The following is a 25995-nucleotide window of genomic DNA, read 5'->3' as shown; positions in this document are numbered from 1 at the left end:
ATTTCAGCCCTCGGTAAAAGATAAAATCAAGGAAATCAAAGAACGGGTAAGGATGATCACAGAGGAAGAGAAACTGAGTGTGGAAAAGACATCTTCATGGGCGGAGATGATAACAAGCACACAGAAAAAGGCGGCCGAAGCCGAAAAATGGATTGAGGTCGCCAAGAAAGGGAAAGGTCAAGAAACTTCTTGTACACCGACGCTTATCAACATGACCCTCGAAGAGGAACAAAGAAGGCGGATGCGAGCACTGCATGTGAGAGTGACTGGTCTCAAGGACATAAACAATGTGGAGAAAGAGGTCACAAGCCTTACATACATGATGGGGATGGAGAAGCCTTTGCACACAAAGGCATGGAGGGTAAGTAAGAAAAGTGATGGCACAGGAGAGTCTTCAAAGGGGAGAGCTCTCATATTACGCTTCTCCTCGTTGGAAGAGAAGAAGGAATTCTTGAGGAAGAGGCCTACTCTCAAAAAGACAGGTATTTTCCTTGGTGATGACCTGACTCTCTCACAGCTCGCACATATGAGAGAGGTAATGTCAGAGATTACAGCGGCAAGGGAGAAGGGAAAGATGGCCTTCTACAGAGATGGATGGGTGGTGATTTTAGAGCGGCGCATTGCATGACGGTGCGAGACCTATGGGACCACACTGAAGATGGCTACCTAGAATTGTAATGGGTCTATGAGGTTGGACGTGGGTGCATTTGAGGACAGTTTCAAAGACAAGGATATTGTATTCTTCTCAGAGACTCATCAGGCCCCTGGACAGGTGATGCCACATGTGGTGGGATACGGATGGGCGACAACTCACAAAACAAATGCGAGATCTGAGCATGGGAGTAGAGGTTCAGGAGGAGCAGCAGTGCTATTCAGAGAGGAACTACAACCATTACTGCATATTATATGGAGAGATGATCATGCTAGATATATGTGGGTGAGACTAAGAGCTGACACGGGTCAATTCCTATATATTGCCATATGTTACTTTCCTCCCAGTACATCAGTGTATGCTGTATCCAGAGGGCAGTCGTCTTTCTCTATAGTAGATGATGACATACGGGAGTTTTCTAGGGATGGTGATATCATTCTCCTAGGGGACTTCAATGCCCGAACGGGCAACTCGCAGACAGTCTTCTACGACACTTCAGATGAGATGCTTAGAGAGCTCAATGTGGGTGAGTTGGGACTTGACAGATGCTCAGATGACAGAGAGCAGACGGAGTATGGGAGATACCTCATGGAAATGACGAGTACACATGGATTAGCCATACTTAATGGCTTACAGCGATTTCCTGGAGCAGACGGTTTCGCATGCTTTCCACAAAGACATGGGGATAGTACAGTGGATTATGTTATGACACAACCGAGCTTTGTCCCCTGCATTAAGGATTTCACAGTGGGAGCCAGGCCGGTGGGCATAACAGTAGATCATGCTCTCTTGACACTGTCCGTTAAATTTGTATAGTACAACCTAGACATCAGGAGGCAAGTCACACACCCGCTATATACATTTACACCAGAGACTGATTTCGTTTATACAGAGGAGATCTGGGACCGTCTATTGGAAGGCACAGCTGGCACAAATGGTACAGGCCTCTCAGTGGAGGAGTGCACCACTCTACTGGCTAAGACACTGCATGGGGCTGCATCAGTGGTATACCCACACACTCAGCCGGGCAAGAGAGGACATTCTGGGAGCATGCCCTAGAAAAGTTGGTATGATGAGGAGTGCAGAGAGATGAGAGCCCAGCTTCAGAGGGATCTTCTTTTAGGAGTCATCACTTACAGACAGTCTCGGATTGCTTTCCAACGCCTTGTGCGACGGAAGAAGCGAGCTTACCTAGCTCAGATGGAGCGAGACTTATATCAGTTGTTCTTGAGTAGGGACTCAGGAGAGGCATGGCGACTCTTCCATAAGCACTCCCCTCCCCAAGTGATTACTTCACCTGATGTGTGGGGTCAATGTGTGACATCATTATTGGACAGGAACCCCTTCCAGACCCTACCAAGCCTTGCCCAGCTACAAGCACTTTCTTTACATTTGAGATGGTACAAAGGGCCATTGACAAGATGAGGACCGAGAAGGCATATAATCATGACGGTCTAGTAGCGGAGCACTTTATACATGCCAAGGATATGCTGATGGAGGTTCTCGAAGTGTTGTTCAATCATGCCATGTGAATCACCTGAGACTTGGAGGTTGTCTAATATTGTGCCCATCTCCAAGGCTGGTGACCCCATAGAGCCTGGGAACTACCGCACTATTATGGTTGGACACACATTGGCACAGTTGTATGCATCTATTCTGGAGCAACACTTGAGTAATTGGGCAGAGGGCGAGGGTGTACGAGCAAAGGGTCAGGCCGGCTTCAGGAGGGGTTTCTCCACTCTTGATCATATTCTGACACTCAGGGCCATCATTGAGGAGGGCAAAGCACATGGGAGACGGATCTATTGTAGCTTTGTGGATTTTCGCAAAGCATTTGACATGGTACCAAGAGCTCGATTGATGCGCAGACTACAGGAGTGGGGGTGCCCATAGAGGTGATTTGGGGGATTATAGCTTTGTACAGATCAATGATGGGACATGTACGCACTCCGGAAGGGGTATCTGATTTAGTTCACTCTACTATTGGAGTGAAACAGGGCTGCCCATTGTCTCCTACTCTATTTGGTATGTACGTTGATGAGGTGTCTGATTACATTGACAGACACGGGTGCCAGGCTGGCAGGGACGTGGATCCCATTGTTGCTATATGCTGATGATATTGTGCTGAGATCTGACTCACCAGAAGGTATGCAACAACATTTGGATGCACTACGCAGTTTTGCAAAGGATAGTGGATTGTGTGTAAACCTAGGTAAAACCAAGGTTATGGTGTTTAACACCACACCGCAATGGGTCAGGAGATTGTGGAGTATACAGATGCATACACTTACCTGGGGGTAGTCTTTACTGGGCCGAGATTTTCTTTGAGAAGAGCAGTAGAGACTAGACTAACTAGAGCAGGTGCGGCTCTGGGAGGAATGGAGAGGATGTGTTCGCAGGTTCAGTTCCAGGAACCTAGGACAAAGTTATGGCTCTTTGATACTTTGGTTGCCTCTACTATGTTATATGGGGTGCAAGTTTGGGGACCTTCTGTTGGCCAGGATGGTTGGAGGCGTATAGAGAAGCCCCTGGTATCTATGATCTCTCGGCTGATTAAAGCCAAGGCTTCCGTACTGCATGATATCATTCGAGCGGAATTAGCTACCTCCCCTATGGAGATTGAGGCGCTTACCAAATCAGTCTCCTTTGTACACAGTGTGTGGGATACTACCAGAGAGATATATGCCAGGGTGGCTCTAGAGTCCTCCAGACAATTAGCTCTTAATGGGGATAAATCATGCTGGTATGCACAGATGGCACCATGGTTTCAGGCACATGGTTTCACCATGAACAGGTTGCCTCCTTTTCAATACTCTCTACAGGCACCCTTGAGGTCTCTAACGCGGGTAGAGATTAATAGACTCATTCGTCAAGATCTGATCCAGCTGGACACGAGGAGGACATGGATAGAGCCGATACAGGAGTTGGGCACAAAGATGGCTTTCTATAGAGAGCATCTTCTCCACCTCACAAGGGATGGGTTTGTGATTCGACCTAGCTATATGGACACGCATCTTTCTCATGGTTTGCGTTGTGCCATTGGCCAGATATGCACGTCCTCACATCAGCTCGAGATTGAGACTGGCAGATTCAGAGGGACACCAGCAGATGGCAGGATATGCCGCTTATGCCATCTAGAGCCAGAGACAGAGTTACATTACATGTGTCATTGCACAGTGTACTATGAGATACGAGGCCGTTTTCATTGTCTATTCTAAGAAGGTTTTGGGCCTCTATCTAGGGTCATGAGTTATGAGGATCAGAGATGTCTTGGGCTATATCTACTTGAGTTACACAGGCATAGAGAAACTTTACTGAGGAGGCTCAAGAGAGACAACCCCAAAGACGGATCACAGATTTCTTTACACTACATATTGTACACCCACAAGAACAGACAGAGGAGCAACCAACAATGGAGAGGTCTGTCCGGACTACTGGCATTCTCATAGACCGAGCATTGGAGCTAGGGAGATCTAGACGACCCCGATGGAGAAGAGGGGCTACACAGTTTCGAAGGAGGCTACAGCAAAGGATTCGAGCCATACTTTTTCGTCATCCAAAGTGCAGATGAAGATGGATCTCTACTTCCCTCCCATATTGTCGACACATTGTACTGCTTAGTTCACACATTTCACGCCTTTCACCTTTCACACCTATCAACTTAGTTTAGGATTCCGCAGTATTTATATTTTGTTATCCTAGTTTTATTTATTTTGTTAATCTGACTTTGTATCAGATACACCGCATTGTAACTTTTTGATCTCATAGGTCACTCTGGCCTTTTGAAGACGTTAATATAACATTTCATCTCCATCTCTCTCTCTCTCTCTCTCTCTCTCTCTCTCTCTCTCTCTCTCTCTTTCTCTCTCTCTCTCTCTCTCTCTCTCTCTCTCTCTCTCTCTTTACTTACACCACACCATAGTGGGTCAGACGGTCAGCTCCTGCATTTACTGATGGCCATGAGACAGTGGAGTATACAGATGCATACACATACCTGGGGGTGGTCTTCAGCGGCCCAGTGTTTTCTTTGAGGAGAGCAGCAGAGACGAGACTGACAAGAGCACATGCAGCTTTGGGGAGATTACACACACCTATCATGTGGGATACAATGTGCCATTGGTCAGATACGCACATCTTCTCATCAACTGGAGATTGAGGTGGGTAGATTTAGCAAAGTACCAGCAGAGGCCAGGATATGTCAGTTATGCCATTTGGAGCCAGAGACAGAGCTGCACTAGATATGCCATTGCCCAGTTTACTATGAGACACGAGGCCGTTTTCATTGCCTCTTTAGGGATGGTTTTGGGCCACTGTCTCGAGTTATGAGGTACCAGGATCAGAGATGCCTTGGGCTATTCTTGCTAGAGCTGCGCAGACACAGAGAGCGCCTCTTGAGGAGGTCAGATAGAGGGAGACGGTCACAAAGGGAGATCACTGATTTCTTTCGTGTGGAGACGCGCCAGTCAAAGGAGCAGGATCCAGAGCAGCCTCCAGGACCTACCTGCACTAGAGGTATACTGATTGACAAGGCCATGGAGCTTGGGAGATCTAGACGCCCGTGATTGCGAGGATCATCCCTGCATCGACGGAGGATTCATCACAGGATCAGGACCATTCTAGCACGATATGGGAGACGCCCAGTCAGAGTGCTTACTATGGAGGACATTGATGAGATTCGCCAACGGCCGATGCTGGACATCTTGGGACCCTGATGTGCAGATGCTCCCTCACCCTCAGCTTCTTCATTTGCATGAGTTGTATCATTGGATTGTTGTACTGGCTAGAGAGTCTCATGTCAATGCCCCCCCCCCCCCCCCCCAGCTTGTCACTACAGCTTTCAGTCTAGTTTTTTCATCTTTTCAGTTCTACAGACAGTGTATCAGATACACCATTTTGTAACCGTGATGGTCATAGGTCATTTTGGCCTTTTGTAGATGTAAATATATCATTTCGTTTCATTTCATTTCATTTCATTCTCATTCTCTCTCTCTCTCTCTCTCTCTCTCTCTCTCTCTCTCTCTCTCTCTCTCTCTCTCTCTCTCTCTCTCTCTCTCTCTCTCTCTCTCTAGGGTCACGAGTTATGAGGATCAAAGAGGGTTTCGGTCCTTTCTCTAGGGTCATGAGTTATGAGGATCAGAGATGTCTTGGGCTATATCTACTTGAGTTACACAGATATAGACACTTTACTGGGGAGAGCTAGAGAGAGACAGTCCCAGAGACTGATTACAGATTTCTTTTCACTAGATATGGGACAGCCAGAGGAGCAGCCATCACTGCAGAGCTTGGCCCACACTCATTCGACCACTACCGGCACTCTTATCGACCGAGCACTGGAGCTACGGAAATCCAAACGGCCACGATTGAGGAGAGGGGCTACACAACATCGACGGAGACTACAACAGAGGATTCGAGCCATACTCTCGACATCCAGAGTGCAGATGAGGATGGATTCTAGTACTAGTAGTATTTTTGTTCTAGACTTTTTGTACCCAGACATGGTATCAGATTCACAATTTTGTAACACTTTGGTCTCATAGGTCATTTTGGCCTTTTGAAGACGTTAATGTAACATTTCATTTCATCTCTCTCTCTCTCTCTCTCTCTCTCTCTCTCTCTCTCTCTCTCTCTCTCTCTCTCTCTCTCTCTCTCTCTCTCTCTCTCTCTCTCTCTTTTTAAGACGTTAATATAACATTTCATTTCATTAGTAGAAAAGCTTGACATGCAAGATGCAGGTGTATATGGGGCACATAGAGTGGGCCAGAAGAAGACTAATGCTCATCGGGCAGTTGTATGCACAATGTTGGATGCTCGTAAAAGGAACATAATTTTGGAAACTGCACACTTCTACTTGAAAGGCACTCAGTACTATGTAAGTGAAGATAGAACATCGGCACAACAAGCAACAAGAAGGAAAGCATATGAGGAACACCTCAAGGTAAAAAAACCGACATCACCATCTAAGGATGCATAGGGGCACGCGACCCATGGGATCACGACCATACAGGTTACGAGTTGGAATTGTAGAGGTTTCCCATGGCATGAGGGAGAAGGGTTGGTAGATATTCTACCACAAGCTGACATACTCTTTCTATTGGAAACATGGGAACAAAACACATGCAGGCTGCCGGACATTAGTGGGTACATCAAGCACTCAGTATGGTGGACCGGTACCAAAATGCGAGGACAAGGAGGTGTAGCTGTAATATATAAGGAAGAGCTTCAAAAGATGGTTGATGTATGCAAGGTTGACGAGCACAAGCGCTATATATGGGTTAAGGTTTGCTCATCAAAAGGATTGATCTTTATCACAGGATGCTATATCCCGCATCGAGAGTCACCTTTTTATGACACAAACCAGCTACCTAAAAAGGATCCCTTTGCTGACCTATGTACAGACATTGCAATGTATGCACGTGAGGGAGCAGTTGTCATTCTTGGGGATCTGAATGCCCGGATTGCAAACACACAGGTACAATTGACGGACCATTCACTGCACCCTGCGGATAAGAATGGAGTACTTATGCTCGGTCCTATGTGGGACAGATGTTCAAGTGATAACATCATGAATGCACAGGGGTCAACTATGATAAGTATGATGAACTCAATGCAGCTTGTAGCCATGAATGGTGCGGATAAGTTCATACACTCTGGATCATACACTTGTTACACGGCAAGTCATGGGAGGAGTACAAATGATTATGCCTTGGTGAGATATGATGCATTGGACTTGGTCCACAGTTTTGAAGTGGGTAGCAGGTTACCGACCTCAGACCATACACCAATCCATATATGCCTACACATGCCAAGTATGCCTATTGTCAACATAATGAATACACCAAACTGGTCATACAAGATGCAACTCACGAAAAAAGAGGACTATGCTAGTCTCTTAGATAGCTTACTGTTTGACCGGAACAAGCCTTGTGACATTGAAGAGACGTGGAAGTTCCGACATGCAATGGAGGAAGCGGCAAGAACCATTATGGGCAAATATCAAAGTGGCAAACAAATTAGGAAGGGTTTACCTCATAATCCTTGGTTTGATGCAGAATGCAAGGAGGCCAAACGTAAGATGAGAGGCCTATCACAACACTCAAATGAATGGGAATGTGCTGCTAGAGAATACAATACACTCACGAGGAAAAAGAGACGCATGTATGAACTCTCAAAAGAACAACTAGACTTGAGCAGGTTCAAGAAAGAGCCAAAGAAAGCTTGGCGTAACATGAAGGGGAAAAAAGGGGACGTGATGGGAGATTTCAGCCCACACGAAATGTATGCTTATGTACAAACTCTGTATGCCCCGCCAGGGGCTCGAGAGGTGATATACACAAGGCCTCACGCTGAATATCCAAAGCCCATCACCTTCCAGGCAGTCATTAAAGGCCTCAAAAGCCTGGCGAATGGGAAAGCAGCTGACACATTACATCTTAACTCTGAAATGCTGAAATGGTCAGGTAGTGAGGCTAAGAAATGGATACACCATATAATGAATCAAGCAATCAGCCAATACCTACCTCAAGACTAGCAAGAGAACTAGGTGAAAGCGCTCTTTAAAGGAGGTGACCGCAATTTGCTTACTAATTATCGCACCATCATGGTGAGCTCATGTATGGCAAAACTTTTTGAAAACATTATCGAGAAAGATCTTAGCACATGGGCTGAAAATAACGGGAAACGCACCATTGGACAAGTAGGATTTAGAGCCCGTCATAGCACGGTAGACCACCTGATGACACTCCGGGTCTTGATGGAAGAAGCCAGGCTAAAAGGCAAAACTCTGTATTGTTGTTTTGTGGACTTCATGAAAGCGTTTGACACAGTACCCCGTCAAGGTCTATGGTCACGTATGGAAACTCTAGGAGTTCCTATGCATATCAGGGCAGCCGTAGGGCGCCTATAACAAGAGGTCAAATGCAAACTCAAGACAAAAACAGGTTTCTCACAAGAATTCAGGAGCACCATGGGAGTTAAACAAGGATGCCCTTTGTCACCTACGCTTTTCGCACTATGCATAGACAAGCTTGATGACTTCATCAACGAGGCTATGAGAGAGGGGGGAGATCACCCTAGTATTGGCACTTTCACGCTTCTTCTCCTCATATATACCGATGACGTAGTTCTCCTTGCCTACAATGCCCACATTCTACAGAAACTTCTGGATGCAGTACATGCATTTTGCAATGCAATGGGCCTGTCAGTCAATATAGCCAAAACAAAGATTATGTCAGTCCACACATGTAGAAATGAGAATCAGCCCATCATCACGTATGACGGGCAAACACTCCAAGCGGTTGAGAGTTTCAAGTACTTGGGCATCTATGTTCCCTCAAAGCATGCATGGGGGAGTTGCGTGCAAAAGGAATTGATGCAGGACATGCAAAATACTATGAATTTGAGAACATGTGCAAGCAGAGTGTCACAAAGCGATGGGAAATTGAGTCTATGGCATTTGATGCATGTGTGGTCCAAACAATACTTTACGTGTAGAGGTATGGGGGGGGAGTATCCCCGCTAGCACTTGGAACGACATTGAAAAGATACAGAAGAAATTCCTATGTAGACACCTGTTGATCAAAACTACCACCTATTATGTCTTGCTCACAGGAGAGGGGATCTAGCCCAGATGCCGTCGGGATGGGCGTCCAGTATCGGGGCGGACGTAGTGTGAACCCGGCCAATGTGGCCGGCCATTATTATAAAAGAGAGGCCGAGGCCTCATTTACAGTTATCGACCCCACTGGCACTCTCAGAGTGCCAGTGGTTAGCCCGCAAGGCTAGGAGTGCGCGAGGTCACCTCGAGGAGGTGAGGCCGGGTGGTATGGGACGCTCGGTCTTACAGGTGCATGCCTACGTCCTCGAACGCTGGCCCGAGCACGAGGGAGCTGCCGGACGGTGGCTATGGTCGGGTGATTCATCCGACACGCATCTGTAGGCAGTCTGTGTGGCCGGGAGATCCTATCTCCTTGTACGTTTCATGGTATCAGAGCCGGCTTGGCTGCACGAAGGACCGTGTGCACACCTACGGGTTGGTTCAAGTCGGATAATCACTGTTTTTATGTAATTTTTGATGAATTAACTATTTAATTGATTATTTTCTTCTCATAAGCTCGTGTGCATGTGAAATTGGAAGCCCATGCCCACATACGAACACCCATGCCCTACATGGCACGAAGAGCCATCTCTTTGATGCACACAAGGTCACATATGCTCAAAATAGAAACAGAGGGCTGGCTGAAAATTGATGCTTCTAAACGGATATGCACATCATGTACAATGCAAGCTTCCAAAGATGAAGCACATGTGACATTGGAATGCCCAGAATACGCTCACATCCGGGCTAATTTGCAACCACTTCTAAGCGGTTGTTCTACCTTTGCGGACCTATTATCCAAGACAGACCCCTCCCCTACAGCTCTCGGAACATACCTCACCCACATACTTGAGCATCAAAAGACACTCATAGGAACACAAAAAGAGAATAACACACACCACACCATACAGCCCCGTGAGGGGAGACTATGTATCACTTTGAGGTCGCATGGGTCATTTATGGCCCCCTGCGGACGTTAATACCAAATCAAATCAAATCTCTCTCTCTCTCTCTCTCTCTCTCTCTCTCTCTCTCTCTCTCTCTCTCTCTCTCTCTCTCTCTCTCTCTCTCTCTCTCTCTCTCTCCCCAAGTTGAAGTGTCTGCTACTGTGATTCACCATCTGTTCTTAACGTACAAAAAGGTTCCACAAAGTTCAAACTCCTACGCAAACTGAGAAAACTCACTCTCCAACTTGCCCTCGATAGTGCCTAACCTGCGACTAAATCTCTAAGAGATTCATAGCCTGTTGAACTGCCCTATCCTGGGGCAACTTAGGCTGCTCTTGAATTGCCATCGACTACTGGTCCTCATGTCCAGTTGCTATGGGGCCTCCTCTCAATTCTAATCGAGTAACATCTCCTCAATATTCTCTCTGGGAGCTGCTCCGCCTCAACCAACCTGTGTCTCGCTACCTGTCTGTAAACAAGGATAAGTTGTGCCAGTATCTGTCTACATGCCTGTCTCTGTCTCGCTGTATGATCAACATTGTGTTGCTGCTGTTGACTCTCACCCCTCTGATCCCTATCATGTTGTGGCACAGGGCTCTCGTGCCATGCAAAACTCTGTTGGGACTGTTGTGGTGAGGGTTGTCTCCTCCTGCGACAAGTCTATCTCTATTGTCTCCCTTTAGGGCAATCCCTCACACTATGCCCTATCTCATGACATCTAAGGCATTCATTCAGTCTGCCTCTAACCACAATCCTTTGCAAGCGTAACACCCCTTTCTACTCAAAACGAATGGTATTTGGAAAGACTATGGAAGGGGTGGTAGCCACCTGTATAGATGGCACAGATGTCCGAATCTGCACAAACACATGAATGGTATGCCAAAGATAGAACCAATCTGCCTCAGAATGTTTAGCAGCAACCAAAACTGTGCAGGCAAGCTACTTCGGGACCTGACATCTGTCCTTAAAAGCGGCTAATGTACAATCCTCGTACCACGGATGCAAAAAAACCAATCTATCCTCAAAGCCGAGAGACGTGCAGCTTACAACCCTAGAGGCAAGCTCCTGCAATAAGAAAATAGCTATGAAAGTGCCTCCACCCAGTAGGATGATGTCTTCCACTGTGCCTTCATCCGAAGTGGCTAGAGTACACTTCAGCCACTCGTGAATGTTGAGACGCGCATAGGTACATCAACTAGGCAGCGAAGACGCCTCTAAGAGAGAACAGCTCAACACACTCGCCGATTTTCTACTGTTACCTGCAAATCCTCGAATAAGGTGAAGACGGCTCCATGTTGAGAGAGAGAGAGAGAGAGAGAGAGAGAGAGAGAGAGAGAGAGAGAGAGAGAGAGAGAGAGAGAGAGAGAGAGAGAGACTTTCAATATATCTTTAAAAAATTGAAGGAAGCCCTATAACCTTGAAACTCTTGAAACCCAAACCCTAACCCTAACCCTCCTCTCCACTCAACCTGTTATGTCCCGCTCACAGGAGAGGGGATCTAGCCCAGATGCTGTCGGAATGGGCGTCCAGTGTCCGGGCGGACGTAGTGTGAACACGGCCAATGTGGCCGGCCATTATTATAAAAGGGAGGCCAAGGCCTCATTTACAGTTATCGACCCCCACTGGCAGAGGGCCAGTGGTTAGCCCGCGAGGCTAGGAGTGCGCGAGGTCACCTCGAGGAGGTGAGGCAGGGTGGTATGGGACGCTCGGTCTTACAGGTGCACGCCTACGTCCTCGGACGCTGACCCCAGCACGAGGGAGCTGCCGGATGGTGGCTATGGTCAGGTGGTTCGTCCGACGCGTATCTGTATGCGGTTTGTGTAGCCGGGAGATGTATGTTATGTCCCGCTCACAGGAGAGGGGATCTAGCCCAAATGCGTCGGGATGGGCGTCCAGTGTCCAGGCGGACGTAGTGTGAACACGGCCAGTGTGGCCGGCCATTATTATAAAAGGGAGGCCAAGGCCTCATTTACACTTATCGACCCCCACTGGCAGAGGGCCAGTGGTTCACCCGCGAGGCTAGGAGTGCGCGAGGTCACCTCGAGGAGGTGAGGCCGGGTGGTATGGGACGCTCGGTCTTACAGGTGCATGCACGCCTACGTCCTCGGACGCTGGCCCCAACACGGGGGAGCTGCCGGATGGTGGCTATGGTCGGGTGGTTCGTCTGACGCGTATTTGTAGGCGGTCTGTGTAGCCAAGAGATCCATCGCCTCATTCGTTTCACAACCCAATTCAGCTTGCTCACACCCCAACCCGACCTCGCCCAGCAACCAATGCAATGTGTGAGTGTGTTTGTATGTGTGCATGTGGGTTGGATAACGGGTGAAGGAAAGGATATGCAAGCTATGTTTGGTGAGAATGCAATGGACATAAAGTGGTAAAATAACAACGTGCTGCATGCAGGCTAATCAAACCCAAGTAGAGGCGCGGGGTGGATATAGATATCGATATAGATATTTGTGACTCTCTTTAACGCATTCTATCATTCTCTATAGCAGATCTCCATCACTCCACATAAATCTGCCTATCCACATCAAGAGATCTATCTCTCCATACAATTTCATTTGAGAAGGAACCACCCATAATGCAAAGACTCGCTTGAAAGGAGCAAGATCGTCGCTCTCCAAGCCACAAGCTAGCAAGCTATGGAGGATGTAGCCTCAAGCTCACCATGGTGATTGTATAAGTGTAGACTATTAGGGTTAGGGCTAGGTATTAGGGTTAACACCAATAGAGTAGCATGGAGACACAATGACACCAAGATAGCCCAGAGTGCAAAGTGCAAGTTCCTCATTCACATAGGCTTCTTAAATAGGCTTTTCGCTTTACACCCATTGGCTAGAGAGGTTGCACCCTTCTCGGGCTGGACCATATCATCATCTCATCCTTCATAGACTATTGGAGAGGGTGGGCTTACCCTAACATTCACCCCCTTAAACCAAGCTTGGGGCAAAATACAAAGGGGTTTTTTTTTTTGTCATAAACTACTCCTAGGTTTATACAATCCAACTACCCTAATTCAACATGATGGTTCAATATGATTCATCATCATGGTTCAATGCCTCATGATTCATCATAGCGGCTCTCTTCCGGATTCATCGCTATGGTTCACAAGTGAGACTTAAGATAGGTTCTCTAATGACTTAGGGTAATACATCATTCATGTCGTGGGTTTTTAATTCATTAATGAAGAAGGGTTGTCGACGGCATCCCCTTCATTGTTGATCTTTGTCTTGATGTCACACCACTTCATGTCTTGTATTCATCATGTGTTGTCCTTGTCTTCATAGAATGTTGATCTTTTTCATGTTTCTTGGTCTGTTTTGTCAAAGGTGCAATCGTTATGGCTAATGGTGTGAGGCATGCATACATTTCAAGTGTGATGCTTAAATCTGTGTGCTCATGTGAAAGAGCTAGGGCGGTCTTATCAATCCTTTGCAGCAAGGTGTAAACATAAATGCCTTCATGCAAATATATCACATATGTATCATGTGTCAACTCAAAACAGAGCACATACCTTGCGGATACACAAGTGTACATGATCATAGTGAAGTGGTTCAAGAATGGTTTTAGGCTTTGCAGCGAGGAGGGCCTCGTAGCATCAACGATAAACTTCAAGCTCCTGAAAAATGCCAAATCCGAGAGCAAATGGCAGTAGCAAGGATTGATGATGTGGTGGATGTGCAGTGGATGTCACCATGGGCTGCACGTGTACACCAAACTTGAATGCAATGATGACGAGACACGTTACGAGTGTTGATGATGGCGTCACCTAGGACTCAAACCGCAAGCTTAAGAATGCCCGCCAAAGTTTGTGAGCTCGGTGGGAAAGTACACCAAGAAGTTCGTAGAATTTGGTCCTTGAAAGGGCAATAATCCAAGACGACAGTGAGGCAACAACCGGCAAATAATGCACCACATAGAGCAAGTGAGCAGCGTCAAGCGAAAAATAGCCGAGGGTTATGCTGACGAGAGCGGAGGATGAGGATGAGGATGAGGATGAGGATGAGGAGAACAAGTGTAGGCGGATGACCAGCTGGAGGAATTGGGTGAAGCATAGTCAAGATCAGGTGTAGGAGGATGACCAGCTCGCAGAATTGGGTGAAGCGTAGCCAAGAGCAGGCAGAGGAAGGTGGTAGGCAAAGAGGGGGCCAAGGGCAAAGTTTGCAAGGTAGTTTGAAGCAATTAGGGACCCAGTAAATGCTTATCTTTGGGCTGCAGCTGTAAGGTGCAGCGGAATGAATGTTGTATTTTCTCAAGATTAGTGATCTTTATTGCTCAAGGTTCCTTCTAATTCTTAGGGAAAGAGAGAGCTTTCCGTCTTGTAGAGTGTTGTGGTCACGAACAAAGTGAGTGGATATTGTGCGTGCAAGTGAAAGAGACTGAGAGAAGGAGAGAGAAGAGATACGACACCGAGAGGTTGTAAAACCCTCTTCCGAAGGCCCCACTCTCGTCGGCGAGAGTGGTCTACTTTGATTGCACATAGGTGTACAATGCGAATGCAATGGACTGATGCAATGGGACTATGCCGATGACGACGACGGTGATGAGGACGACTAAGGCTGAAATCTGTGATCTTCTAGGCTAAGTTCGGGGTTGTCTTGGTGGCTGAAATTGACTGTTTTATGGCTGTTTTCATGGCTGAAATGGTGGAGTAGCGTCACGAGGACGTGGCAGTTATTAACCATGTCACAGAGATGTGGCAACTGCTAACCTTGGTTGTTGGTTTCTTTCCAATGGGGTTTATTTTATTTGTTTTGAGACCCTCTTTTTGAAGTAGCAAACGGTCAGACATTGTATGGCCAATGTGAACGGTAAATTCACCCGCAGACGGGAAGTGGTCGGCACTGGAATTCGTATGGTAAGAGGATGTCTAGGCTCAGAGCAAGATCATATAGGTCCCCCCGTCGCACTTAGCAAGTTGGTGGATACTAGGAAGTGAACTCAATTAAGGCGTAAAGTCAAGGTGGGACTACCAACAAAAAGTATCCGACAGTTGGGCCACATTGCATTTTTGGATGCGGTCCCAATGAGGATAGATGGTCAGAAGACCAGTGGGAGCCCAACGGAAGCATCTCCTAAAATTTAGGGAACTGCTATTTTGGGCCGTGAAATGTGTTCGCGTCATTACCTCCGGTATGACTAGGGGAACATTTTATATCTCTGCCGCGAAGTCAACTGACCCATCGGTTGGGATATTTTTAAGCGGCGAACCCGAAACGGAAAAATGCTTGAAAATGCGCCAAGTGTCACATTTTCGTGAACTTTCCTCTTGCAGAAAAATGGGCGCTGATTTTTATGCTGGGAGAGGCCTCATTTCAGCTTTTGTCAGAGGTTAAGAGCTATGGAGTGCTTCCTTTCCCTCTCATGTACAGTGTGGTGCTAGGAGTGATGCCCTGCACACTACACACTGCTCTCTCTCTCCACTACGTGCAGTTATGTGATGCCCCACAAGAGGGCTACTCATTTGACTGATGTACAATTGTGTGGGTTCATGCTTTTGTGCTGAGGTGTATGCGTTGTAAATTCACTGTTTTTCAGTCGTACGGACGCCAGGATCATTGGGAATCGTGCCCCACTGGCAAAGGATAGTTAGTGGACTGTTTGGGGCTGAAAACAGGGCAAAAACCAGTAAATACAGCGTGCTGAATTTACTGTTTTTGGACAGGAATCAGAGGATATACGCCAGTGCAAGCGAGTTCCAGCAGGGGAATTGGTTTCGTGCAAGTTTTGGGGCTGTTATGCTGCCGAAATTTGGCCAAATCAAATGGTATCTAGGTGGATACACGTGAAGGATTCCCAGGACCTTACCTTGTAATTTACCCTCCTAAAGAATAAAGAAATACCGAAAGGGACGCCAATTTTGGGGCCTACAGGTTGTCGACGTCTGCTCGGAGCATTCTAGCTTCCGAGCCGTGTGTGTATTCAAGTGTTAACTCCCGTCGCAGGTTCTCTTTGCAAAGTGCTCTGTGTGTGTGTATATAGTAAAGAATTTCGGGTGAAAGCCAACGCCTACCGCCCTACGGGCCGGTTTCAAGTAGTCGGGGATCAGGCTAATGGCAAAAACACTGAGATTATATACCTGTCAGGCTGCGTTTTCATGCTTGTTCGTACCTACTGAAAAACGCTGTCATGCTGAGGTCTTCAAGCTGAGAAAAACGCTACAATGTTGAGGCTTTTCTGGTCTAACCCTCTGCAGTTGCAGGTCTTGGAGCGTTGATGGTTGGCTGAAAAAACGTTGGGAAAGAGGGGTCCTAAAGCTGATCAAAACGCTGATGTGCTGAGGATCTGAGATTCCAAAAACGCTAGGGTTTTGGGCTGATGCTGATTGTCAAAAACGCTAAAGCTGAGGTGATTCTGTCGCAGGAAAACTCCGAGGATGAGGCTGATCTGCAAGAATCTGCTAACGCTAGGGTACTGTGGTTGATGGCGAGGACTGACAGTGAGGAAAACGCCAGGGATGGGGTTTTACTGCTGGGAACAGAAAATGCTAGAGGTCTTTGGGGGGGTACTGCTGAGAAGTTGCCTGTTGAGCGGGAATCTCCTGCTGCCTCTTCTGCCAGAAAGTGCTAACTTGGGTTTGCTTATATATTAACTTAGCAAAATTGCCCTACCTACTTTTGATGGAAAGTCACTTAAAAATAATAAGTGAAAATACCAATAAATAGGAAAATAGGCTAAATGCACTGGAAAATTCCCCTAACTGATGCTAATGGATTCTGATGGGAATTCCGATGATCATGCTGTGTGCAACCGGAGGATATGCATCTATGCTAAGTGGCTGGGCATGCACGGTCTACGAATAGACTCACAAAAGTGCTAGATCACTGCTAATCTAGACTTGACTGAACTGACTAAACCCTACTATGGTATAGCTTGTCCACGGACACATAGGGTCGGGATGTGTCACGTGACATCCCCTCCTTTTCAAAGTGAGGTACTGGTACCGAACTGTATGGCGTCGAGGGAGATCGCCAACAGTATCCGAAATCCTGGAAGGGACTCTTGGCCGGCCCACTCTGATGTGTGGGTCGTGCGGTACTTGAACTTCATAAAGGTCTGCAATGCTTGCTTCTTTGGGCCGCGCCGAAAGCGATGCAAAGCCTTCTGTGGCTCCTTTGATGCTTCAACTTCGTCGAGTATCCTGCTTCTTTCGTCTTCAAGAATCTCCATGGCTGAAAATTCCTGAAACCATCTCCAACACAAAACCATGAACATACCCATTCCATGTAAAGTGAAGGAAAAAAATCTTGTCTTCTCTAAAGACTGTGTATGCAATGTAGATGAACATAGATACGGAGTGACCCCCGTTCATCAAACACATGCAAACAATGAGATCGAATCTTTTCTGTTTGATCGAAATCAATCATCTGTGGCAAATCACAATGGAAATGCCCATGCTTGGTGCTCATACTATCATGTGCTCTTTCGAAAACTGTGTCATGCCAAGGAAGAGACATGGAATGTGACTTCCTTACATACAAACTTTGCAACTTTTCATCAACAATCCGCATACATTCCTGCTCATCCATGAGAGAAACGTGCTCAACATACAATATGTCATGCCTAAGAAAAGGGATCACATAACGATGCTGACTAAAATACAGGAAACCGTCACGAATGAAACACTTGAACAATGCGTGTGTATCAATCATGCGAACACATAATACTTCCTGTGAGGGTTCCTTAGACCAAGGCTCGAGAGCTAAGATCACTTCTTCTTGAATGATCGAATCGTCTTGTGGGGGTTTCTTTGGACCTCGACTCGAAAGCCAAGATTGGTTCTTGGTGAGTGATCGAAGCTACAATGAAGTTAGCTTCGCTAGAAAAAGCATCAACTAACACATTATCATTGTGAACAATCACATCATCTTCATGCAATTCATCATGCTTATCTTTTTCATCCAAATCATTATCCTTCAAATCATCATGCTTCTCATAATCATGCAAGTTCTGTGTGTCATGCTGTGGAACAAAAGAGATTGAGAGAGTCTCCTTATCTCGAATCCTTTCAACCTTGTCCTGCATATTAGCAATGAGAGATGGAGAAGGAGAAGTATCCACTCCATGAAAGACAGTAGGAGAATCACTTTTGGCATTGAGAGTTAAAGTGTTAGCCTCAAAATCAATGAGAGCGTTAGTCTCACGAAACCATCGAATGCCCAAAATCATATCACATCCTGAGAGAGGAGAAACAACAAATCTTCTAGTGAATGCAGTCTGTTGAATTGCAAACAACACATCAAGGAATTCCTCTGTGATGAGAGCTTCCATATCGGGACGAAAGCCAGAGACCTCGATAGGAGATCTCCGACTAACCTCGAGGCAGGCTCTCTCAACAAGAGAGGAACTGATCACATCATGCATACTACCTGGGTCAAACAATATGACAAAATGGTACCCCGACGTACGACCATAACATCTAATGAGAGAATCATCAATGGGAGGGTCCTGAGAAACTTTGGGCACTATCGTGTTATCATTCACTGCATTGACAGATGTAGTGGGTGCTGTGGGTTCTTTAGATTCATTCGATTCAAGCTTAGGACATGTTCTTTTTATCTGACCCTTAATGTGACAATGAAAACAACGACCTTCCTTAGAATAAGAGCTTTGTTCTTCCGAAGTGATGTATCCTCCTACAATTCCTTGTGCTACCTTTTCATCTCGAGTAAGCTTAGGTTTAGCAATTGTGTTAGCCTTACCCTTAGATTCATTGGAAGAATTCTTTGTTGAGATATTGTTGGAAGATTGGTTAGAAGAGTTATCATTCTTACCGTTCTGAGGAGTCTGCGAGGTACTTGTGGAAGTCTAGTTCTCCTTAGGCTTTCCCTTGTTGTGCTTCATCTCTTGGGCGAGAGCAATTGCTACTTGTTGAGATCGATTGGATTGAATATCTTGACATCGTACTTCATATACTCGTCCAATCCAAAGAGAAAAGCCTCTTTGCGCTCATCATCCGACATGCGTAATTGGGTACCTAGCTGAAAAACACGATTAGAAAAAGACATAACCGGCATATACCATTTTGCTTGAGAGCACGCCAATCGTCCTTCAATCGTGCAAGGTACTGAGGTGGCATAAACCGCGCCTTGAGCTTGTCTTGGAAGTCAGCCCAACTAAAAGAGAGGGGCGTGAAATCGTCAGCTTCCTCAAGGTGCGTGGCTAGCTGTGCCTCTTGCCATGCGTGGTACCAATTAATGGCATCACCGGCAAGGTACATAGCTGCCGTCAAAACTTTGCTATTTCCTGTCTTCTTAGTTGTCGCAAAATAAGCATTAAATGATGCAACCAAGAATAAATAACTGTGGCATCCATTACTGAAAGTCAACTTTTCTGTGACTGGATGGTTAGAATCCGCGTCGTGGCTTGCGCCACTTGACGAACTTCCACGATCTTTGGGTGGTTCGGTCTTCGAGGCTAGGATTTGGGCAATAAATTCTTGATTGCGAAGCTCCCTTTGAGCTTCACGCTCGGCGTCCTTTTCTGCTTTTCGTGCATTTCGTTCATCGCACTCACGTTCGAGAGCAAGTCGATTTTCTTCTTGTTTTGCGGCAAAAGCAATGCGCTCACGTTCCTGAGCAAGGCGCTCACGTTCCTGAGCAAGTCGATTTTCTTCTTGTTTTGCAGCAAGTGTGGCGTTTCTTTCATCGCGCTCGCGGTCCTTGGCTTCTTGTGCACGGTCCTTTGCTGCTTGTTCTTCTGCTTGGCTTGCGAGTTGTGCCAATGCAACTCGATTCGTTTCTTGTTGTTGTGCCATCATGTCCAACATCGACTTGACCATCATCTCCATAGGAGTGAGGACAACTCGTGGCGTAGATGGTGAAGGGGGAGGGTTGGAAAATTCTCTTGGTGGGGAGAATCCTTCGTCGCCTCTCTCATGCTCATCACCTGAATGCGAAGTATCCATGCCGCTTCGGGTGACGACCATGCACTAGGATCTTTGGTTCTTAAGTTCACGAGTAACTTGGGTTCTTGAGGGTCTTGGTTCTTGGGTTCTTGGGTTCTTGAGGTTCTTGAGGTTTTCTTTCGCTTGCAAATCACGTTGGAGAAGGATCTTCTCTTCACCCGAGTTCTACCATTTTCTGCGGGCGCACCCCTTGGCAGCCTTGCGCTCACACCAAGGTTGCTTTTTCCCACCTCACGTCGATTGGCCGGCCGCTAAGTGCACGGTCCGCTCTCAATGAGTGAAAAGAGACACACGGGGAGGCTGGACAAGCCCTTCTTTCTTGGGATTCCTGTCACTCTTCAACAAAACACGATTAGGAATCGCCACGCCCAAGTAAACTTGGGTTCGTGCGATCGCAACAAGCAAAAAAAATTCTTGTGGTTCTTGTGGTTCTTTCCTTGAGTAATGCAGAACACTTCCAAAGCTCTGATACCAATGTAAGGTGCAGCGGAATGAATGTTGTATTTTCTCAAGATTAATGATCTTTATTGCTCAAGGTTCCTTTTAGTTCTTAGGGAAAGAGAGAGCTTTCCGCCTTGTAGAGTGTTGTGGTCACGAACAAAGTGAGTGGATATTGTGCGTGCAAGTGAAAGAGACTGAGAGAAGAAGAGAGAAGAGATACGACACCGAGAGGTTGTAAAACCCTCCTCTGAAGGCCCCACTCTCGTCGGCGAGAGTGGTCTACTTTGATTGCACATAGGTGTACAATGCGAATGCAATGGACTGATGCAATGGGACTATGCCGATGACGACGACGGTGATGACAACGACTAAGGCTGAAATCTGTGATCTTCTAGGCTGAGTTCGGGGTTGTCTTGGTGGCTGAAATTGACTGTTTTATGGCTGTTTTCATGGCTGAAATGGTGGAGTAGTCGGGGATCAGGCTGATGGCAAAAACGCTGAGGTTATATGCCTGTCAGGCTGCGTTTTCATGCTTGTTCGTACCTGCTGAAAACGCTGTCATGCTGAGGTCTTCAAGCTGAGAAAAACACTACAATGCTGAGGCTTTTCTGGTCTTTTCAAGGGCTGAAAACCCTCTGCAGTTGCAGGTCTTGGAGCGTTGATGGTTGGCTGAAAAAACGTTGGGAAAGAGGGGTCCTAAAGCTGATCAAAACGCTGATGTGCTGAGGATCTGAGATTCCAAAAACGCTAGGGTTTTGGGCTGATGCTGATTGTCAAAAACGCTAAAGCTGAGGTGATTCTATCGCAGGAAAACTCCGAGGATGGGGCTGATCTGCAAGAATCTGCTAACGCTGGGATACTGTGGTTGATGGCGAGGACTGCCAGTGAGGAAAATGCCAAGGATGGGGTTTTACTGCTGGGAACAGAAAACGCTAGAGGTCTTTGGGGGGTACTGCTGAGAAGTTGCCTGTTGAGCGGGAAGCTCCTGCTGCCTCTTCTGCCAGAAAGTGCTAACTTGGGTTTGCTTATATATTAACTTAGCAAAATTGCCCTACCTACTTTTGTTGGAAAGTCACTTAAAAATAATAAGTGAAAATACCAATAAATAGGAAAATAGGCTAAATGCACTAGAAAATTCCCCTAACTGATGCTAATGGATTCTGATGGGAATTCCGATGATCATGTTGTGTGCAACCGGAGGATATGCATCTATGCTAAGCATACACGGTCTACGAATAGACTCACAAAAGTGCTAGATCACTGCTAATCTAGACTTGACTCAACTGACTAAACCCTGCTGTGGTATAGCTTGTCCACGGACACATAGGGTTGGGATGTGTCACGTGACAGCAGCACAGAGCAGCGATTTCAGTAGTTGAGTCTGTAGGTGATGAAGCAGGATTTCGATTATTGCAGCCTTGGATATTTGTGCGTTGTAAATGTTGTCAGAGAGCTAAACTTTCTCTCTATTTCTCTGTTTCTTCTCTATAAAGCACACATACACACTTTCTCTCCTCTCAACACACAGAGACACAAACAATCTTTAAAAGAAAAATCTCTCCGATTGTTTCTTAAGCGCACACACACTCACATAATGCAATGATGCACATATACTCAATCATAGCATAAAGCATGCAGATAATAAAATAGACGCAAATTGGCAAACAAAAGAGGAAAAACAAATTGATAATAGGTGCTCCAAAAAAAAGCTCAGAAAACAATGGATTGTTGATGGACAGATCCTTGATGAGGTGATCTAGCAACGCGAGAGAGTGTCGATGCAGATAACACCTTGATGGTGGAGAGTGAAGCCATAGCTTTGATACCAATTGAGAAGAGCAAGATCGTCGCTCTCCAAGCCACAAGCTAGCAAGCTATGGAGGATGTAGCCTCAAGCTCAACATGGTGCTTGTATAAGTGTAGACTATTAGGGTTAGGGCTAGGTGTTAGGGTTAACACCAATAGAGTGGCATGTAGACACAACGACACCAAGATAGCTCAAAGTGCAAAGTGCAAGTTCTTCATTCACATAGGCTTCTTAAATAGGCTTTTAGCTTTACACCCATTGGCTAGAGAGGCTGCACCCTTCTCGGACTAGACCATATCATCATCTCATCCTTCATAGATTGTTCGAGGGGTTTCCCTGTCACGTGATACATCCAACCCTATGTGCCCGTGGACAAGCTACAGCATGATCAAGGTTCAGTCAGTCCAGTCAGTCTAGATTAGAAGTGATCTGGCACTTTTGTGAGTCTATTCGTAGACCGTGCATGCCCAGTCACTTAGTGTAGATGCATATCCTCTGGTTGCACACGGCATGATCATCAGTATTCCCTTCAGAATCCATCAGATTCAGTCAGGGGAATTTTCCAGTGCATTTAGCCTATTTTCCCTTTTTTGACATTTTTCACTTATTATTTTTAAGTGACTTTCCAACAAAAGTAGGTAGGGCAATTTTGCTAAGTTAATATATAAGCAAACCCAAGTTAGCACTCTCTGGCAGAAGAGGTGGCAGGAGCTTCCCGCTCAACAGGCAACTTCTCAGCAATATCCCCTCAGCACCCCTAGCGTTTTCAATCTGCATCCTCGCCGGAAGTTTGCCGATCCCTGGCGATTTCATCCATTGCAGGATCGCCCCATCATCAGGCAGCTCTAGCGTTTTCCAATTGCAGCCATCATTGGCGTTTTTGGATTTCCGGCCCAGATCAGCCTAGCGTTTTTGGCTAGCAGCAGGAAGGCATCAGCGATTTTATTTTCAGCCTATAGCAGTGCAGCAGATTCACCCCCATCGGTTGCAACAGGTCCCCCATTTTCAGCCATAAAAACGCAGCCAAAAGTCATTTTCAGCCACCAAAACAGTCCCGAAATTCAACAGATAGAAGACCACAGATTTCAGCCCTAAAGTCGTCGTCGTCGTCACCGTCGTCGTCATCGGCATAGTCCCAAGTTGCATCAGTCCATTGCATACACATTGTACCACCTTGTGCAATCAAAAAGTAGACCACTCTCGCCGACGAGAGTGGGGCCTTCGGAGGAGGGTTTTACGTCGTCTCTGGTGTCGTATCTCTCCTCTCTCTATCTCTCAGTCTCATACACTTGCACGCACAGTGTCCATTCACTTTGTTTGTGATCATAGCACTTTCCATTAAGAACGGAAGGCTCTACCTTCCATAAGAACAAAAGGAACCTTGAGCACAGTTCGGAGCACTCATCTTGAGCAAAGCACAAACAATCATTCCGCTGCACCTAACATTCCCACATGGTGCCACAAGGGTGGGCTTACCCTAACATCACTCATTAACGCACAGTTAGCGAAAAAGATCGTGATTGTGTAATTGCTCAATCCTGTCAAATCTCTAAACTCCGCTGCAGCTATCTGACAGAGGGGTGGTTGCAATCCTTTGTGAAAAACGTCAGATGAAGAGGCAAGCGGTGCGCCAAGCTAGAAATGCTATCTTCTTTTGCTATTTATGCAACTTGGTTAAAATGAGAACTTGATAACTCTTTATATACTGGTTTGGATGGGCGTCGGACCTTAAATTTTGCATAACGGATAAAATCCTTTTAAAACCCTTAAGATTGCCAATGCCAAGTGGCTCAGCTAGATTTGCACCCAGAGTATTTGCAAAAAACATATCAGGAAAGATGAGCACATTCTCATACATATCATGCTTTGCAATACTGGCTGGTGTGTGACCACAAATATGCGTACCACTAACTGACACAGCCGGTTGACTGAGTGCGCCTTGTACAATCATGCATGACCCCCTTCCACTCACCACCACTCCTGCCACCTTAGAAGATGGACAGATATCTCAAGCTCTATGGAGCTAGTAAATTGTGTCCCAAAAATAGATGCAAAACGCTGACGTACTATGGGCACACTGAGCTGGTAATCGCGGAAAGGACATTTAAATAGGAAAATGGGGAAGCTTGTACCTATCCTCCAAGTAAGCATAACCTGACGAACTAACTATCTGTCTATACATCTATACAAGCTACCAATCAAGAAAATTGTGTGTGGAAACCAGTAACTCAATTGAGGAAATGAGAATTGATCCTTGCTAATAATTGTCATTCCCTCCCAGAACTCAAAATTGTCTGATCATCAAGTCAGGCCACCGGTACTCGCTGGAAACAAATTGATGCACCCTTCCAATCAAACTTTGACGTAGACCGAATAACTTGTAGACTTTAGCAAGATGAGATGCAACGAATGAAGTCCACAACATCACTGACATGGTCATTGTCCTCGTCCAAACAAGCGACGCATGATTGGCAAAATGGCCATCATAAAAAACTGTAAAATTAACACAAGCAACTGCCAGAGTAGAGCACTTTTTTGCAGAGTTGGGAAGACCACCTGATCAAATGATATACTCCTTTCCTTGTCTATAATCTTTGGCAGATTTTTTTGGGCCTTCTTAAAATACCAAATACCAAAAAATGCGGAAAATTTTGTACACTGTTATTATCAAGAAAGAAAATATTTGACGAAGTTTTTGAACTTTTTTGTTGGAAGAAAAGGCAAATTTTTATTTTTATTTTAAATTTCAGAGGAAATTTGAGCAGCCAACTAAGCCTTCCAGAGAGGGAAAGGAAAGAATGGGAACAGAAAAATGAAGAGAATGAACCTGCCTTTTATTCCCGAGTCGCAAGCCCGACTACGAGACGCAAAAACCTCGTCTTCATCTTCAGCTAGACTCGGCAAATTCAGTACGTGTGAGTGGTTGTCGCCGCGTTGTTTTTTTTCTCTTGCGAAGAGACGCCAGAGGGATGGAGTGTGCGTGTGTGTGTGTGTGTGTGTGTGTGTGAGAGAGAGAGAGAGAGAGCGAGAGGTTTCACGGGGGACTCACTTTCCCCGACAACGAAGCTCTACAAAGAAATGAATTCGCAGTGGTTTCACACGGGCGGAAGAAATCGCTGTGCTTTCCCCGCCCCCGCCCGCCTGCCCAATTTCCATTTCCATGGTAATAAAATCTAAAAGCGTCGATGGTCCCCAAAGTAAAGAGCCCACAAAGAAAGTAGACTCTAATTGTCAATGAAAAACCTGCCTCCAAGTGTTTTTTCACTTAAGCTCACTTTTGTCCATTTCCACTACTAACAGTAGTGCACAGGCAATGTTCTCCTTGTGCAATTTTTTGATAGTGTAGACTTGTGAATTGGGCACTATGTAGTGTCCTTTGGATTGTGCTATATAACACACACTAGTTTTGTGTATTTTTTCCTCTCCAAAGGCAAGTTTTACATAGGTGTTGACACCTATGTACCTCAATGTGGGTGCAAGACTTTCGAAAAGATTAAACGACTCACGATATTTTGTACGTGGTGGCATTCTCAATTTCTTATTTTCATCTTCAAATTAAAATCTAAGGGCATAACAATAGGTGTGCAATCAGCCATACCATGCTTTGGATAGCATATCAATGTGCAATGCCTCTATCATATACCC

The 25995-nt window shown here is 46.1% G+C and overlaps 1 protein-coding gene across 8 annotated transcripts in view; it reads right to left on the bottom strand.

Annotated features, from left to right (window-relative positions):
* The window catches only part of LOC147421251 (uncharacterized), a 123632-nt gene extending 98218 nt beyond the window's left edge, over nt 1-25414 (bottom strand). For 6 of the 8 annotated variants that reach the window (XM_086504237.1, XM_086504241.1, XM_086504235.1 and 3 more), the window contains exon 1: nt 25182-25414. The gene's annotated coding sequence lies outside the window, so the exon portion shown is untranslated. Of the gene's footprint in view, nt 1-25177 lie in introns of all 8 variants that reach the window. The other 2 variants (XM_086504239.1, XM_086504240.1) reach the window with 1 other exon arrangement.
* Between the last annotated feature and the right edge of the window lie 581 nt (nt 25415-25995).

Source organism: Adiantum capillus-veneris, chromosome 28, assembly GCF_014529385.1.
Source record: "Adiantum capillus-veneris isolate H3 chromosome 28, ASM1452938v2, whole genome shotgun sequence".
Classification (NCBI taxonomy): domain Eukaryota; kingdom Viridiplantae; phylum Streptophyta; class Polypodiopsida; order Polypodiales; family Pteridaceae; genus Adiantum; species Adiantum capillus-veneris.
Note: the sequence above shows the minus strand (reverse complement) of the source record. Positions and strands in the feature narration are given on the sequence as shown.